Here is a 17,778-nt window from a genome sequence, read left to right on the forward strand (position 1 = left end):
AAAGACCTAGAGGAAAACAGAACCAAAGAGATGAAGGAATTGAAAATGGAAATAGAAACAATAAAGAAAACATAATAAGAGACAACCCTGGAGGTGGAAAACCTAAAAAAGAAATCAGGAGTCACAGATGCAAGCATCTCCAACAAACTACAAGGTCTGAAAGAGAGAATCTCAGGGGCCATAGACAACATTGAAAACATAGACAAAACATTTAGAGAAGATGCAAAAACCAAAAAGCTCCTAACCCAAAATGTCCAGGAGATTCAGGACACAATGAGAAGACCAAACCTAAGGATAATAGGAATAAAAGAGAGTGAAGAATATCAACTAAGAGCACAGTCAATATCTTAAACAAAATCGTAGAAGAAAACTTACCTACCCTTAAGAATGAGATGACCACGAGCATAAAAGAAGCCTACAGAACTCCAAATAGAGTGGACCAGAAAAGAAATTCTACCTGACATATAATAGTCAAAACACCAAGTGTTCAAAACAAAGAATGAATACTAAAAGCAGTAAGGAAAAAAGGTTATGTAACATATAAAGGCAGACCAATCAGAATTACACCTGACTTCTCAACAGAGACTACGAAAGCTAGAAGATCCTGGACAGACATCATACAGACCTTAAGAGAACACAAATGTCAGCCCAGGCTGCTATACCCAGCAAAACTCTCAATCACCATAGATGGAGAGACAAAGATATTACAGGACAAAACTAAATTTACACAATATCTGACCACAAATCCAGCCCTACAAAGAATAATAAATGGAAAACCCAACACAAGGAGGAAAACTACATCCTAGAAAAAACAAGAAAATAACTAAGCAAGAAAACCAAAAGAAGAAAGACACACAGGCAAAATTCTACATCTAAAAGCAAAAATAGCAGGAAACAGCAACCAGTATTCCTTAATATCTTTTAACATAAATGGACTCAATTCTCCAATAAAGTGATATATGCTATCAGACTGGATACATAAACAAAACCCAGCATTTTGCTGCATACAGGAAACTCATCTCAGAGATGAAGACAGATGCTATCTCAGAGTAAAAGGCTGGGAAAAAAACCTTCCAAGCAAACAATGCCAAAAAACAAGCTGGAGTAGCAATTCTAATATTGAATAAAGTAGATTTTCAACTAAAAGTTATCATAAAAAATAAGGAAGGACAGTTTTTACTCATTACAAGGAAAATTTATCAGGAGAAAGTCTCAATCCTTAACATATATGCTCCAAATTCAAGAGCACTCATATTCACAAAAGAAACCCTACTAAAGCTCAAAAAATAAATTGTACCACACACAATAATAGTGGGAGACTTCAACAGCCCACTCTCAACAATGGATAGATCATAGAAGCAGAAACAGAACAAGAACGAGGTGAAAGTAGCAGAGGTTATGAACCAATTGGAATTAATAGACATCCTCACAATATTTTACCCTAAAACCAAAGAATACACCTTTTTCTCAGTACCTCACAGCACCTTCTCCAAAATTGACCATATGCCTGGTCATAAAAAAAGCCTCAATAGATATAAGAAGACTGAAATACTCCAATGCATTCTATCAGATCACCATGGTCTAAGGCTGGTCTTTAATAACAACAAAGACAACAATATATACACATGGAAGCTGAACAATACTCTACTAAATGATAGCATGTTCAAAGAAGAAACAAAGAAAGAAATTAAGAATTTTCTAGAATTTAATGAAAATGAAAGTACAACATGACCAAACCTATGGGATGCAATGAAAGCAGCACTGAGAGGAAAACTCATAGCTCTGAGTGCTTCTAAAAAGAAACTGGAGAGAGCATACACTAGCATCTTGACAGAACAGTTGAAAGCTCTAGAACAAAAGGAAGCAGATATACCACAGAGGAGTAGATGGCAAAAAATAATCAAGCCCAGAGCAGAAATTGACCAAATAGAAACAAAAAGAGCCATTCAAAGAATCAACAAAACCAAGAACTCGTTCTTTGAGAAAATTAATAAGATTGATAAACCCTTAGCCAGACTAACAAGAGGGAAAAGAGAGGGTATCACAGTTAACAAAATCAGAAATGAAAGTGGAGACATAACAACTGAAACTGAGGAAATTCAAGAAACCATTAGATCCTACTACAAAAGCCTATACTCAACAAAACTGGAAAATCTGGAGGAAATGGATGAATTCCCAGACAGATACCATGTACTAAAATTATACCAGGACCATGTAAACCAACTAAATAATCCCATAGCACCTAAAGAAATAGAAGCAGTCGTCAAAAGCCTCCTAACCAAAACAAGCCCAGGACCAGATGGGTTCAGTGCAAAATTCTACCAGACATTTATTGACGACCTAATACCAATACTCTCCAAACTATTCCACAAAATAGAGTATGATGGAACACTACCCAACTCATTTTTCGAGGCCACAATAACCCTCATTCCTAAACTACACAAAGACCCTACAAGGAAAGAGAACTTCAGACCAATCTCTCTTATGAAAATTGATGCAAAAATACTGAACAAAATTCTTGCAAAGTGAGTCCAAGAACACATCGAAATGATCATTCAGCATGATCAAGAAGGCTTCATCCTTGAGATATGGGTATGGTTTAATATATGGAAATCCATCAACGTAATCCACCATATAAACAAACTCAAAGAAAAAAACACATGGTCATCTCACTAGATGCTGAGAAAGAATTTGACAATATTCAACACCCCTTCATGTTAAAAGTTTTGGAGAGAACAGGAATCCAAGGCCCATACCTAAACATAATAAAAGCAATATACAGCAAACCAATAGCCAACATCAAACTTAACAGTGAGAAATTTCAAGCAATCCCACTAAAATCAGGGACTAGACATGGCTGCTCACTCTCCCCCTACCTATTCAACATAGTACTGAGAGTCCTAGTCAGAGCAATTAGACAGCAAAAGGAAATCAAAGGGATAAAAATTGGAAAGGAAGAAGTAAAAATATCACTATTTGCAGATGACATGATAGTATATGTAAGTGACCCCAAAAATTCCACTAGAGAATTTTTACATCTGATAAACAACTTCAGCAAAGTGGATGGATATAAAATTAACTCAAGCAAATCAGTAGCCTTCCTCTACTCAAAGAACAAACATGCAGAGAAAGAAATTAGGGAAAAGATACCCTCCACAACAGTCACAAACAATATGAAATACCTTGGTGTGACTCTAAGAAAGTGAAGGACCTGTATGACAAGAACTTCAAATCTCTAAAGAAGGAAATTGAGGAAGATATCAGGAGATGGAAAGATCTCTCATGCTCATGGATTGGAAGGATCAACATTGTAAAAATGGCCATCTTACCAAAAGCAATCTACAGATTCAATGCAATCCCCATCAAAATTCCAATTCAATTCTTCAGAGAGTTGGAAAGAGCAATTTGCAAATTCATCTGGAATAACAAAAAACCTAGAATATCAACATCCATTATCAACAACAAGAAAACATCTGTGGGAATCTCCATCCCTGACCTCAAGCTATATTACAAGGCAATTGTGTTAAAAACTGCATGGAACTGGTACAGAGATAGGCATGTGGATCAATGGAACAGAATAAAAGATCCAGCAATGAACCCTAACGTATATGGTCACTTGATTTTTGATAAAGGGGCTGTAAACATTCAATGGAAAAAGGACAGCATCTTCAACAAATGGTGTTTGTTCAACTGGCACTCAGCCTACAGAAGAATGAAAATAGATCCTTTCTTAAATTCTCTCTCTCTCTCTTTTTTTTTTTTTTTTTTTTTTTTTTTTTTTTTTTTTTTTTTTTTTTTGCTGTTTCAAAAAGCTTTATTTTTTTTCTTGGTCCAAGACTTGGGAGAGGCTCCAGGGCAGTTACAAAGCGGCCTAGTGGCTTTAGAGGTGGAGGTCCTGAGGCGGCTGGTGCAGCAGAGGAGGGAGCCCCTTGGAAGGCACAGAGGCCTCCTAGTCGTGCTTGAGAGTGAGGCACTCAAAGAGATACTCGCCCAGAGATCCCTGGGGCACGCCAGTCTGCACTGGCTGTGGCCCTGCCAGCCGACAGAGGTTGGTCAGGTGGCTGCCCATCTTCTTGATGAGCTTCACCTCCTTATCCAGGAAGCAGCTTTCCAGGAAGTCACAGAGATGTGGGTCTGCACGGGCAGAACCCAGGGCATGCAGATCCAAGATGGCCTGGTTCAGGTTCTTCTCCAGGGCCAAGGCAGCTTCAATGGCCCCCAGAGTTTTACCCCACTCATCTTGAGATGTGTTCTGCACATCCTGGAAGTGTGCACGCCCCCACGTTCATTCTGCAACTTGAGGAGACGCTCTCGCGCTTCTCCTTGGCCAATTTGTGGAAGAAGTGGCCTACGCCCTCCAAAGTCAAGTCATCGAGATTGAAAAAGAAGCCCAGAGAGAGGTCGGTGTAGGAGGCCTGCAGGTGCAAGTTGACCAGGCGGTTCACGGCAGCTTCCTCTTCGGTGGAATAATTCTGACGGATCTGAGAAGTCATGGCTGGTCTGGAGTACGGGGCAGACCGCGAAGACGGTGTTGGTTGGTCCTAGGAGCCGGAGACGGCAAGGAGATGGTCCCGGAGGCTGCGACTGGAGAGACTTGTAGGGCAGCTGGAAGCTAAGATGGGAGCCCCTGGGTCTGTTCCATTCAAACACTGTTGAAGCAAGACACAGACCCACGGGCCCTCAAAGGCACTGCTCCCTTTCTTAAATTCTTGTACAAAGCTCAAGTGCAATTGGATCCAAGATCTCCACATTAAACCAGGTACATTGAAACTATTAGAAGAGAAAGTAGAAAAAACTTTAGAACACATAGGCACAGTGGAAAATTTCCTGAACAGAACCCCAACAGCTTGTGCTCTAAGATCAAAGATCGATAAATGGAACCTAACGAGATTGCAAAGTTTCTGTTCAGCTAAGGACACTGTCAAGAAAACAAAACAGCAGCCAACAGATTGGGAAAAGATCTTCACCAACCCCACATCTGATAGAGGCCTTATATCCAATGTATACAAAGAATTCAAGAATTTAGATGCCAGAGAATCAAACAATCCTATTAAAAAATGGAGCTAAACAAAATTTCTCAATTGAGGAATATCGAATGGCTGAAAAGCATCTAAGCAAGTGCTAGACATCCCTAGTCATCAGGGAAATGCAAATCAAAACAACCCTGAGATTCCACCTCACACCAGTCAGAATGGCTAAGATCAAAAACTCAGGTGACAGCAGATGTTGGCAAGGATGTGAAGAAAGAGGAACACTCCCTCACTGTTGGTGGAGTTGTAAACTGGTACAACCATGTGGAGAGCGGGTGTGGTGCCAGTCCAAAGATGGTGCTTGGGACTCCGGCCTAGTCTTATGACTAGCACCTGACTTCCTCCTGCTCCGACATTAGCCCCTCCCACCATGAGAGCTGCACAGGCGCACCCATGATGGGAGATCAGGCCAGAGGACGCAGACCTATGAACCGCAGCCACACAACATGGACTGAGGAGGTGGAGCTGAGAGAGGATAAAAGGGACTGCGCTTGGGGGCAGAAGGAGAGAGAAGGGGAGACAAAAGATTTTAACTTGCATGCTGTAAGGTTCCTGAATAAACCGCTTTGAGAAGAAAGCTGTGGTGTCGCTCCTTTTCTGCTGGTCGGAGACGGTAGCGACACAACCACTCTGAAAATTAGTCTGGCGATTCCTCAGAAAATTGGACATAGTCCTACCTGAAGACCCAGTTATTCCACTTCTGGGCAAATACCCCAGAGATGCTCCAACATACAATAAGGGCACATGCACCACAATATTCATAGCAGCCCTATTTATAATAGCTGGAGAGAACCGAGATGCTCTTAAGTAGATGAATGAATACAAGAATTGTGGTATATTTACACAATGGAGTACTACTCAGCTATTAGAAACAATGACTTTATGAAATTCCTAAAAAAAATAGATGCATCTAGAGAATATCATCCTGAGTGAGGTAACCCAATCACAAAAGAACAGACATAAAATGCAGCCACTGATAATTGGATAATAACCCCAGAAAGCTCTGAACACCCCAGAAACAACTCACAGGCCATATGAAGCTCAAGAAAATAAAGGCCAAAAAATGAAAGCCTCAGTCCTTCTTAGGAAAAAATAAATGTATAGCACCCGCTCAGAGTGTGTTACACCTGGACCATAAATCATTAATAATCCAAGAGCTAAGAATATAGCCTTGTGGCAATTTTTGATATTCAAAGATCACTATGCTTACTGTATACACACCAAGAAAACTGACTGTTTCCGTGTTACGTTCTGTCCTACATGTACTTTATGCTTATGGTAACTAGTGGGATTTCAATGCATGCTATCAAACCTCTAAACATATAAAGTACTGATAAAAAGTATTCATATAGTGTTATGCCAACATGCCTTTAAAAATATGTATATGTATACCTCCTTTTTAAAAATAAGGTTGTAAGAGAGGAAAAAAAAAAAAAAAAAAAAAAAAAGAAGACCATCATTACTGGGATGAAATCTTCTGGGAAGTATTTTCTGAGAGCACAAAGAACCTGTGTTCCATAGATAGCCAAGGTTGTACCTCTTGCTGCAGCTGTACTTGTTAATGTATAAGAGTCACTCAGGTGATACTGGTTTTGAAGGCATGAAGGGGTCATGAAGAGCATCTGAGGCTTGTCTCTGTGAGAGGCAATGGAAGGCCATTGGTGAAGGTGTAGCCTCAGTTGATGGCACAGGACTGAGCGGGTCATGCAAAGGAGTTGAGGCTTAGCACCATATAGAAAGCTTATGAGAGTTTATTAGTGAGGCCTAGTTGCAGTGGAAGACCCCAGTGTATTGGAGATGCCAGTACCATGGGATGATCACCAAGAACAGCAGAGGTAATGGAGTGGATCAACTTGAGCTTAAAGTGCTACAGAGGGCAGAGCTGCAGAAGTAACACCTGCCCTTTGAAGGAGCCCAGAATATCATGTGTGGATCCCAGACATTAAAACAAGAAGCGGTAAAACTGAAGTTGCCTTGGAGATTCCAAGATGTTTAAGATACCAGAGCTGTGGTCTATCTACTCTGGAAAGCTGCTACCAGGCAGTGGAACTAGCCCAGGAGAAAGAAGCTTGTAGCAGTCAACAATGATGAAAACAGAGTTGGAGATCTGAAGATCACTTTGACATGAGCCATGGCAGAGTTTGGAGTTTGCCCAGCTGGTTTTGTGTCTTTTTGCGGAATTACAGTTAAATGATCAGATGAATATCAGAAGAAACTTTGAACTTTTAACACTGTTGAGACTGCTACAGACTATGGGGGCTTTTGAAGTTGGACTAAATGTATTTTGCATTGTGCTATGTTTAGGTATCTCCCCCCAGTAGACTTATATTTGAACAAGCCTGTGGGGGTCAAGGAGTGGAAAGTGATGGTTTGTATAAGCTAGGCTCAGGGAGTGACGCTGTTGTGGGTGTGGGCTCCTAGCTGTCTGGAAGTCAGTATTCTGCTAGCAGCCTTCAGATGAAGATGTAGAATTTTTAGCTTCTCCTGCACCATGCCTGCCTAGACTCTGCCATGCTCCCACCTTGATAATGGACTGAACCTCAAAACCTGTAACCCAGCCCAAATTAAATGTTGTCCTTATAAGTGAAAAAAAAGTTTTCTTTTTTTAAGGGTTGCTGTGGTCATGATGTCTCATCATAGCAATAGAACAGTGACTAAGAAAGTTACATATCACTGTAAGATCCTGACTTCTATAGTCATCACACCTTCTTTGGGTCAATGAACTTAGACCTCCCTTAAGTTCTACCATCTCTTTTATCACAGCAATACAAAAATTACCAATACAAATCCCAGGAAATTTACACACAGGGAACAGGTAGACTATACATTTGAATTGAGGCAAAGTTGATCATTGACTCATGGTCTTGCTATTGACTTTTTCTATGTAAAGATGCTGGGGAGAAAATATACAACAGGAGATACCTTCATTTTTCAAGATGAGCTCAATTTGAAGTTGAGATATACAAGTACAGTTTCTCATGATGCAAGTAGCATAGCAAGCCACCACCTATTCAGGAGCATATGAATGGATGCCATTCAATACAAGTATTTGGTGAACTATATGATATGTTTAATGTACTGTAAAGGCCATTGCTTTACACTTTTGTTCAACTACAGATTAATAGAAATGATCCGAACATATTGAAGCTGGATTGAACTTAACTTTGAAGTTTGAGCCTAAGTATATCAACTGCATTTCAACCTACATTATACTTCCTGGTGAAACCATACTTTTGAAACATGTAAAAGAACCATCACTGCCCTTATTAACTGTACTGAGTTCTTTTCATGACTTATGTTTCCCTTTATTGAATTACTGCGGCCTCCCTGGTAAAAAGTACTAAGTATTAAAGATCTATGTTCATACTACAGTGTTGCCAGGCATGTGCCTCATTATTTTTAATAGTGTAGTATGGGAGACATTTCATGTTTAGTACCAAGTAATCCCTCTGAAACAAATCTTTCAGAAATTTAAGCAAGAATTACTTTCAAGTATCACGTAATAGTGTGGGCCTGTTATTCTTGAAATAGGTGAATTACAGCTAACCTGGGTTCAGAGTAAGAACTTGTCTCACAAAACTGATAAAAAGATAAAAAGTGATTTTAATGACAAAACACATGGTCATTTATGGTTACAGATTTTGAAGCATAATTCATTAGATATTAATCCACAAAAAGTAAGTTCCCTGCCGTCTCTGGTAAAAAGGCACTTAACGTATGTGTGGGTACAGCACAAGTGACAAACAAGAGTTACAACACAAGTCTGAAGTGACATTAACACATGGATAAAGGTGTAAGCACTATTTGAAGCACATGACAAGGACTTGACATTAAAGGTAAATGTCAGCAGTCACATATACCAACTTATGAATGTGGGACGGTATTCATATCTTTTCATTTAATAATCTGTAAATTGTCCAAAACAGTTCAGAACTTTCAGAACTCTTAATGTGCAAAATCTTCAAGAAAACATATAGCAAAGTATAAACATCAAATATAAAATGCTATCTGACCCGAGAAATCAACTGGACTTCACTGTGAGATGCTAGGGTTAAAGTGGCACAACTATGCCTCGTCATTTCCAGAAATGATTAGCTCAACAGGGCTCTATCCTAGGCAAAGGACGAATCTCTTCATATGCCCACGAGTTACCGCTGGGAGAGGTGAGGCATAGGAGGTATGGCATAACTGGAGGAGGTAGGTCACTGGAAAAAACTGTTCTTGTAAAATGGTCTGTTGGCTCCTTATAATGCATACTAGTTTCTTTTGTGCCCACAAAAACTCCTGTACTTGATGACTTTCTTGTCATAATGAACTGTGAACCAAAGGGAAGATATTTTCCCCTATTAAGTTATTTCAAGTATTTGGCATTAACAATGAGAAAGAAGAATAGAAAAGATATAGTATAAACATCAAAGATAAAGCCCAGAATGGTGGCAGACACCTTTATTCTCAGCACTTGGGAAGCAGAGACAGGTAGATCTCAAAGTTTGATGCCAGCCTGGTCTACAGAACCAGTTCCAGGATAGCCAGGGCTACACAAAGAAACCCTGTCTCAAAAAAAAAAAAAAAAAAAAAAAAAAAAAAAAAAAAATCCAACAAAACAAAAATAAGACAAAAACAAAAATATCAAAGAAGCTCCCACATGATATCAATAGAGAAAGCCTAAAAATAAAACTTCAGTTTTCAACAGCTCATTAACATTACTCTAAAAACATACTAGGAACATATATGTATCCAACACAAAAAGAGAAGAAATGTACATGACTTATAAAGATACAACCCATTAAATTCATGCCTTATTGCTTAAAGACACTTAGAGATTGGTCACCTGAAAATTTATTTACAAGAGCCAAAATTAGAATATCTAGAGATTTATCTTCTAAATTATTGACCAGTTAATGTTTATTCACAGGGATCTTAAAAAGGATTGATGAATTCCGTTACTTAAGCGATTTTCATAAAGCTTTGTAAACCGTTTTGATAACTTTGTTATACAACTTTTGATACTGGGTACTTTCTCAGAGGTTGGCAATTGAAGACTTCTATATACATCCATTTAAGGTATATGTCTCTATTGACATCATGTGGGATCTTCTCACTATAGCATGAACTATCATGTTTGTGAATACCATCAAGTTTATTAGAGGCATACCTACTGAAAACATGGCCCTGACTCTACCCTATGCACTGTCATGCTAAGAATGCCTTTCCATGTTCTACACCTAGGAATTTCTTCTACTGTGAGTCTTCTCATGTATTTTAAGGGAACTGGACCGGGTAAAAGCTTTCCCACATTGCTTGCAAATGAAAGGTTTCTCGCCAGTATGGATTTGTTCATGTCTTTGACAATCACTTAAAGTATAAAAGGATTTCCCACACTGTTTACATACAAAAGGTTTCTCTCCACTATGAATCCTTTCATGACGTCGAAGGGAACTGTGACCAGTAAAGGCTTTTCCACATTGCTTACACTTATATGGTTTTTCTCCAGTGTGAATCCGTTCATGTATTCTAAACTTACTAAAAGAAATAAAACCCTTCTTGCACTGCTCACATACATAGGGCTTTTCACCACTGTGAATCCTTTCATGATTTCGAAGGGCGCTGGGATTAGTAAAGGCTTTCCCACAATTCTTACATACATAAGGTTTCTCACCAGTGTGAATTTGTTCATGTCTTTGACAGCCACTCAAAGAAGAGAAACCTTTCCCACAATGCTTACATGCATAGGGTTTTTCTCCACTGTGAGTTCTTTCGTGGCGTCGAAGTGAACTATGACTAGTGAAGGCTTTATCACAGAGTTTACACACACAGTGTTTCTCTCCAGAATGAGTCCACTCATGTTTCCGAAAGTTACTGGAAGAAATAAAACCTTTCCCACATTGCTTACATTTATAGGGCTTCTCCCCACAGTGAATCCTCTCGTGGCATCGAAGGGAAGTGTGACGAGTGAAGGCTTTTTCACACTGCTTACACACATAGGGCTTCTCCCCACTGTGAATCCTTTCATGGCATCGGAGAGAACTGTCAACACTAAAGCCTTTTCCACACTGCTTGCATTTATAGGGTTTTTCTCCAGTGTGAGTCCTTTTATGTATTCGAAGGGTACTGGAAGAATTGAAACCTTTCCCACATTGCAAACATACATGGGGCTTCTCCCCACTGTGAATTCTCTCATGATATCGAAGAGCACTGAGAGTGGTAAAGGCTTTCTCACACAGCTTACACACATAGGGCTTTTCTCCAGTGTGACAACGTTTATGTGTCTGAATGGAATTGTAATAACTGAAGGCTTTCCCACATTGCTTACACACATAGGGCTTCTCTCCAGTGTGGCATCGTTTATGTGTCTGAAAGGAATAGTAGTAAGTGAAGGCTTTTCCACACTGTGTACACACATAAGGTTTTTCTCCAGTGTGAGTTCTTTCGTGGTCTTGAAAGTTTGTCACATAACTGAAAGCCTTACCACATGTATTACATCTGTATGGTTTCTCTCCAGTGTGAGTGCGCTCATGTCTCCGAATGTTACTCAGAAAAGAAAAGGATTTACCACATTGTGTACATAAATAGGGCTTTTCTCCAGTGTGAATTCTTTCATGTTCTTGAAAGTTGGTCAAACAAGTGAAGGCTTTATCACATGTATTACATCTGTACGGTTTCTCTCCAGTGTGAGTTCGTTCATGTCTTCTAATGTTGCTCAAAAAAGAAAAGGTTTTTCCACATTGTTTACATGCATAGGGTTTCTTTCCAGTGTGGATTTTTTCAACATACTGAAGAAAATTAGGATAAGTAAAGGCAGTATAATGCTGCTTATCTATACATATTTCTTCTCTAGTTTCATCATTAACATGTATTTGAATGTAATCATTACTTTGGAAGATTTTCTCACACTGGTTAAACTCACAGGGTCTCTGTCTAGTGACACTTTGCTCATGCTTCACAAAGCATTCTGGATAAATGAAGACGTTCTCGCATTCTCCAAATCTATAGAGGTTCTGTTCACACAGTTCGTACCCCTGAGGTTTGTGTGCAGTCTGCAGAGGCGTGGATGCATTAAGAGATGAATGACTGATGAGCATGTTGTTCTTGTGCACATGGTTTTCACAAAGTGTTGTTCTATGAGAAATTTTCCTGCTCACAATGGTGTCTGGAATCTGTCTGAAGATTTCTTTACATTCACTACCACTGATATATTCCAACAGTCTTTCCACAACTTCATTTCTGTTTAAAAAAATAAAAAAGGAAAGGGTATCAATAAAGTTATAAATTCCCTACCAGCAGATTTCCTGAGAATTTTTGAGTGTGATTAAAGGTTTTTCAGGATGTGGAGACAGGTAATATTAAGACACTATATTCATATAGGATTTCTTTTCGTGTAACATTTACTATCTGTGTGAGCACATGCTATGGTGGGCATGTGGAAGTAGGACAGCTTGCAGGAGTTGGTTTTCTTCTTTATTATATGGGTCCCAAGGATTGAACTCAGGTCAAACTTGGCAGTAGATGCCTTTACCTGATGATTTATTTTGCTAGCCTAATCATATGGGACTTCTTAATACGTCTAACAGGTTAATTATTTTGGAAACAATGAATAACTAAGTCTTATATATTTTTGAGGCCAACCTCTTGCTATGATGCGTGGTCTATTTTCAAATTCAACTCCTAATAGCTGGGTTCAAATTTGCCTCTGTATCCAGGTACTTGAGTATTCTTCATGCAAAATACTGAAGCAAAAACTATTTTCTATTTTAAATTTGTTCTGTATAATATCGTGAAGATTGTTCTCAGACTAAACATAAGATTTCTTTATATTCTCTATATTCCATACTCAAACCTTAAAGGAAAGCACACACATTGTTTTTATTAACTTTGTGCTTGGATACAAGTCTGTGTATCTAGAAAGTATGACTTGCACCATTGTGTCAATGTCATACATATTTCCAATTCTATACACACTATTTGGAAATAGAAATGCTTTCAATTACATCACCTAGAAGTTGGGCTTATTTAGATAGTTGATTTTAAAAAAGTACTGGCCATTTCTAGATTTTTGAGCTACATTATCATGAGTTGGTAAAGTTACCTTTGATTTCTTCTAGAATATCTATGGTCATCATCTAAGTTCTTCTGGTCTTCTTGTGTTTTTCCTAGAATATAGACACATAGAAATCTGATTTATTCATAATAAAAAATACCAGATTCTACATAGACTCATGGTATAATATGACCATGACTGATAAAGCCACCAAATTTACCTTCCCATATCACAAATCATGAAGCAACATTTTTGAGCAAGTCAGATTTACAATCTAATTGACCAAGTGAAAGTACAATCTTGATCATACCTATAGCAGCCAGGTTCCTGAAGGTTTCCTCCATTACATCTTTGTGTAGCTTCTTTTGGGAAGGATTTAGTAAAGCCCATTCCTCCACAGTGAAGTTTATAGCCACATCTTCAAAGGTCACAGAGCCCTAAAATAGCCAAGACGTTTTCTTAAAAATAGATGAGACATACAACACTGAACATCTGTGAGTGTTTTCTAAATGTTCAATATATATCCCATTCACCACAATCCTATTTTACGTTCATAACTGTAATCTCTAACACAAAAATCCCCACGTCATCTTTGAAGCAACCAAACAACAACAACAACAACACATACCAACTATGCTACTGGAACTTAAAATTTCGACTAGTGCACAAGTCTTCACCATTTTCCCCACAAAATACCACTACCAGAGCAGACAAGTGTTAACACCCGCTGCCTTAAAATTGCATATTTTTATAATAGATTATGAGGGTGAGTGTCCTCATCCAAGGCCATAATGCTCACAAGGCCATAATGCTTGGCCTTATCACAGACCCAAAGCAATGGAGCCAGGAGACAACAGAATGAATTATCTGAACTATGACGCAAAATAAACCTTTCAACTTTGTATAAATTACTTTTCTCAATACTGTGACTAAATAGTAATTTATGAGAAATGAGATTTACTTTGGATCATTTCCTGAAAGGGTAGAGCCTATTACTGGGGGAAGAATTCATGGGGATAGGATCATGCAACAGGGACTCCAAAATCTGTGAAGCTCAGAAAACAGAGCAGGAAAGGCTGGTTTCTGCTTGAATTCTTCCTTTTTTTCTTTTTTATTCAGCCTGGGATCTCAGGTCATGTTTATATGTAATAGTTAGTGTTGAATAATCTAGTAGATGGGCATCTTGGCACACCTGTAGGAATTTATTGATGATGTTAACTGATGTAATTCATTTTAATTGTCCATCCCCTGGGCAGAGGACTCTGGGCTGCACGAAATGAAGAAAATGAGCAGAACATAACATTCAGTCACTACATTCTTCTTTTGACTTCAGATGTAATATGTCCAGCTGCTCCTTTGACTTCTCCACCAGGAAGAATTATATCTTGAATTGTGAGTTAAACCCTTCTGTTCTTATATTACTTCATCAGGGTACTTCACAAAAACTTTCAGTTGCTTTTCTCAGGCATATTGTAATATAAATGTAAAGCTAATTAACATACTCCATTATCTAAAATAACATTAACAGACTGGTTAAGAATAGATCATGGTTGGTGCCTGGTTAATTATAATCAAAGACACTTCCTCTGGCAGCTGATGGGAACAGATACAAAGACTTGAAGCCAAACATCAAAGAGCCCAAACTGGAGATCTTCAGTTTTGAATTAAGGGAACCCCGTGGAAGAGGGGGAAGAATTGTAAGAGCCAAAGGGGTTGAGGCTATCAGGAGAACACAGCCCACAGAATCAATTAAGGAGGATTCATAGGGGCTCACAGAGACTGAAGTAGTAATCATATAGTCTGCATGGGTTTGCACTAGCTCCGAATATATGTTATGGTTGTTAGCTTGGTGGTTTGTGAGACTCCAAACAGTGGGAACAGGTGTGTCTCTGACTCTTTTGCCAGCTCCTGGGACACATTTCCTCCTACTGGGTTGCCTCACTCAGCCTTGACATGATGAGGATTTGTGTCTAGTCTTATTGTATCTCATTATGCTGTGTTTGGTTGATGTCCCTGGAAAACCAGCTATTTTTCTGGAGGAGGAATAGAGGTGGGGGAGAGGGAAGGTGGGAAGGGAATAGAGTAGAATGGAGGGATGTGTAAGGAAAGAAAAGCACAATACTGCCCCCTGAAAAGTGGTGTCAGTCACATACCAAGTCCCTCTTCCTCAGGAGATGTGATATGGATCCCAGCCAGATCAGCCACACCCAAAGTCCCTTCTCTGCAGGTGAACACATGATCATACTCTCTGGACAGAAGCAGGTCCACTCTCCAAATATGTATAAAAGGTTTTCCCAAGCCCTCAGGCCAAGCAAGTAGGAAGCACCTGTTGTTAGACTCAGGACCATTCCAAAACTTGTAATATATATGGGGGGACTGTTCAAAAGTAAAGATGTACAAGAATCATCCTGTTGTCCAAGAGCTTCTGTCATAAGAGCTGTTAAAACCACTATTTGGGAAGAGATTTCTTCTCCTGAAGCTTCTTGCAACCCTGTACCGGAAGCTCCTGTTGGCTTGGTTCAGCCCAGCCCGGCATCTTGTGGCAGTGACGGAAACAGGGACAGGCCAGACCCAGCAGCAGAAGTGGTGGAATTAGTTCTCCCTTCCCTGTCCTTTCTTCACCTGAACCCATGTGCCCAGCCAAACCCAGTAGCAGAGGCAGCAGAAGCCACTCCTGTCCCTGACCAGAGATCTCTGTGTGTGGCTTCGGGCACCCAGCCTGGCCCAAAGTCCCACATGGAAGGGTCTAGGAGATGGCTGTGTATATAAAGCATCCACTGTGCAAGCCTGAGTTTGAATTGCCAGAATTCAAGTAAAGCCAGAGATGGTAAGGCATATTTATAATTTTAACTGTGGAATCTTACAAAATCAAAAATAAAGTTTAAATGCTTTCTTACTTGAAACAGGTAGAAGAATCAAGGCATAATTACAATAAAATCAAAGCAAAAAACAAACAAAAAAAAAAAAACAAACAAACAACAACAAAAAAAAAAAACCTAGCAGTGCAAAACAAGTCTTATGGGTCAATGTCCAAGGTCTCAGAACTCCTATAACAAGATGGCATGGAGAATCCCTGGAAGCTGATGGGCTAGTTAGCCTGGAAGATGCAGTAGTGAACAACAACAAAACTGTCCTTTGACTTCTGTCTTAGTCAGGGTTTCTGTTTCTGCACAAAACATCATGACCAAGAAGCAAGTTGAGGAGGAAACAGTTTATTCAGCTCACACTTCCACATTGTTGTTCATCACCAAAGAAAGCCAGGACTGGAATTCAAAAAGGTCAGGAAGCAGGAGCTGATGCAGAGGCCATGGAGGGATGTTACTTACTGGCTTGCTTCCCCTGGCTTGCTCAGCCTGCTTTCTTATAGAACCCAGAACCCCTAGCCCAGGGATGGCAGCACCCATAAGGGGCTGGGCCCTTCCTCCTTGATCACTAGTTGAAAAAATGTCTTACAGCTAGATCTCATGGAGGCATTTTCTCAAGGGAGGTTTCTTTCTCTGTGATAACTTCAGCTTGTATCAAGTTGACACACAAACTTCCAAAGCCAGTACAACTTCCAAACACAATTGTATATGTGAGCACTCAGTGTTACACACACATGTATACACACACACACACACACACACACACACACACACACACACAAAGTACACCCACACAGAGAAATGGATTACAGAAAAAGTTAACTATTTAACTGGCTCAAATGTAAACAAACAGTTGGTTTATCACATAGATGGCATTGTACAATGTCATAAATCATAATCTCTTTAATATAGAATAAACCCCTGACATTTGGAAACATGCCATGTATTTCCCTTTCCACTAACATACATCAAGCTAACCATTAAAATAGGGAAAAAAAGAAACGTAAGAAAAAAAACCAACCCAACAACTTTTTGAGACCACAGTTAAGTTTTGAATTTAGGACCATAAGAAATGGATGCGGCCATTTAAATCTATGAATGTGGCCTTATGCTCCATAGGGGGCAGGATAGTCAGCCCTAGTTTGATTCTGGACAGGGTGAAAACAAGGCAGCTGACAGCAGAGCGGCTGTGGCTGAGCTCAGAAGACCAAAGTTGACAAACAGACTAGGGAGAGACACAAAGCAGAAGAGTTCCCCGCTCTGAGGCACCGTGACCCGTGAAGGAGGTTCTCCTCTCTGTAGTGGTTAGATGAAAGAAAACTACAACCTGGTGAAGAAAGATGCAGGTGAACAACACAAACAGGTGATTCACGGGAACAATGAACCAAAATGACATTACAACCCTAAACATATGCAACAGACTCTGGTGCTCCCGATTTTATAAAAAGTACACCAGAAGCTGGTCCCCAGAACTTACATGGTAGTTCACAACCACCTATAACTTCAGTTCCAGGGAATGCCCTCTTCTGACCTTCTCAGGCATCAGACGTGTGTGTGTGTGTGTGTGTGTGTGTATGTGTGTGTGTGTATGCAGACTATAAATTCTTATGTGTGTATCTGTATCTTTAAAAAGCATATTAGTAGAATTACAGATGCAGATTAACACTAATCCAGTTATTAGGTAATTTTAATACCTGACTGTCTCCAATAGACAAGTTATCTGGATAAGAAATAGAGATACACAGCCATTGCAGTCCATTGAGCTCCATAGAGACAGCACCGGGGCAAGCGAGAGCCGGACGGGCACTGGGCGACTCTGTGCCTCGAGGAGGAACATCAACTAAAC

The 17,778-nt window shown here is 39.6% G+C and overlaps 1 pseudogene across 1 annotated transcript; it reads right to left on the reverse strand.

Annotated features, from left to right (window-relative positions):
* Positions 1-3,949: 3,949 nt before the first annotated feature.
* LOC308429890 (ferritin light chain 1-like) lies at positions 3,950-4,493 on the reverse strand (annotated as a pseudogene). Its single transcript has one exon. The product of its transcript is annotated as a ferritin light chain 1-like (transcript).
* Positions 4,494-17,778: the final 13,285 nt, after the last annotated feature.

Source organism: Micromys minutus (genome assembly GCF_963924665.1).
Source record: "Micromys minutus genome assembly, chromosome: 14".
Lineage (NCBI taxonomy): Eukaryota > Metazoa > Chordata > Mammalia > Rodentia > Muridae > Micromys > Micromys minutus.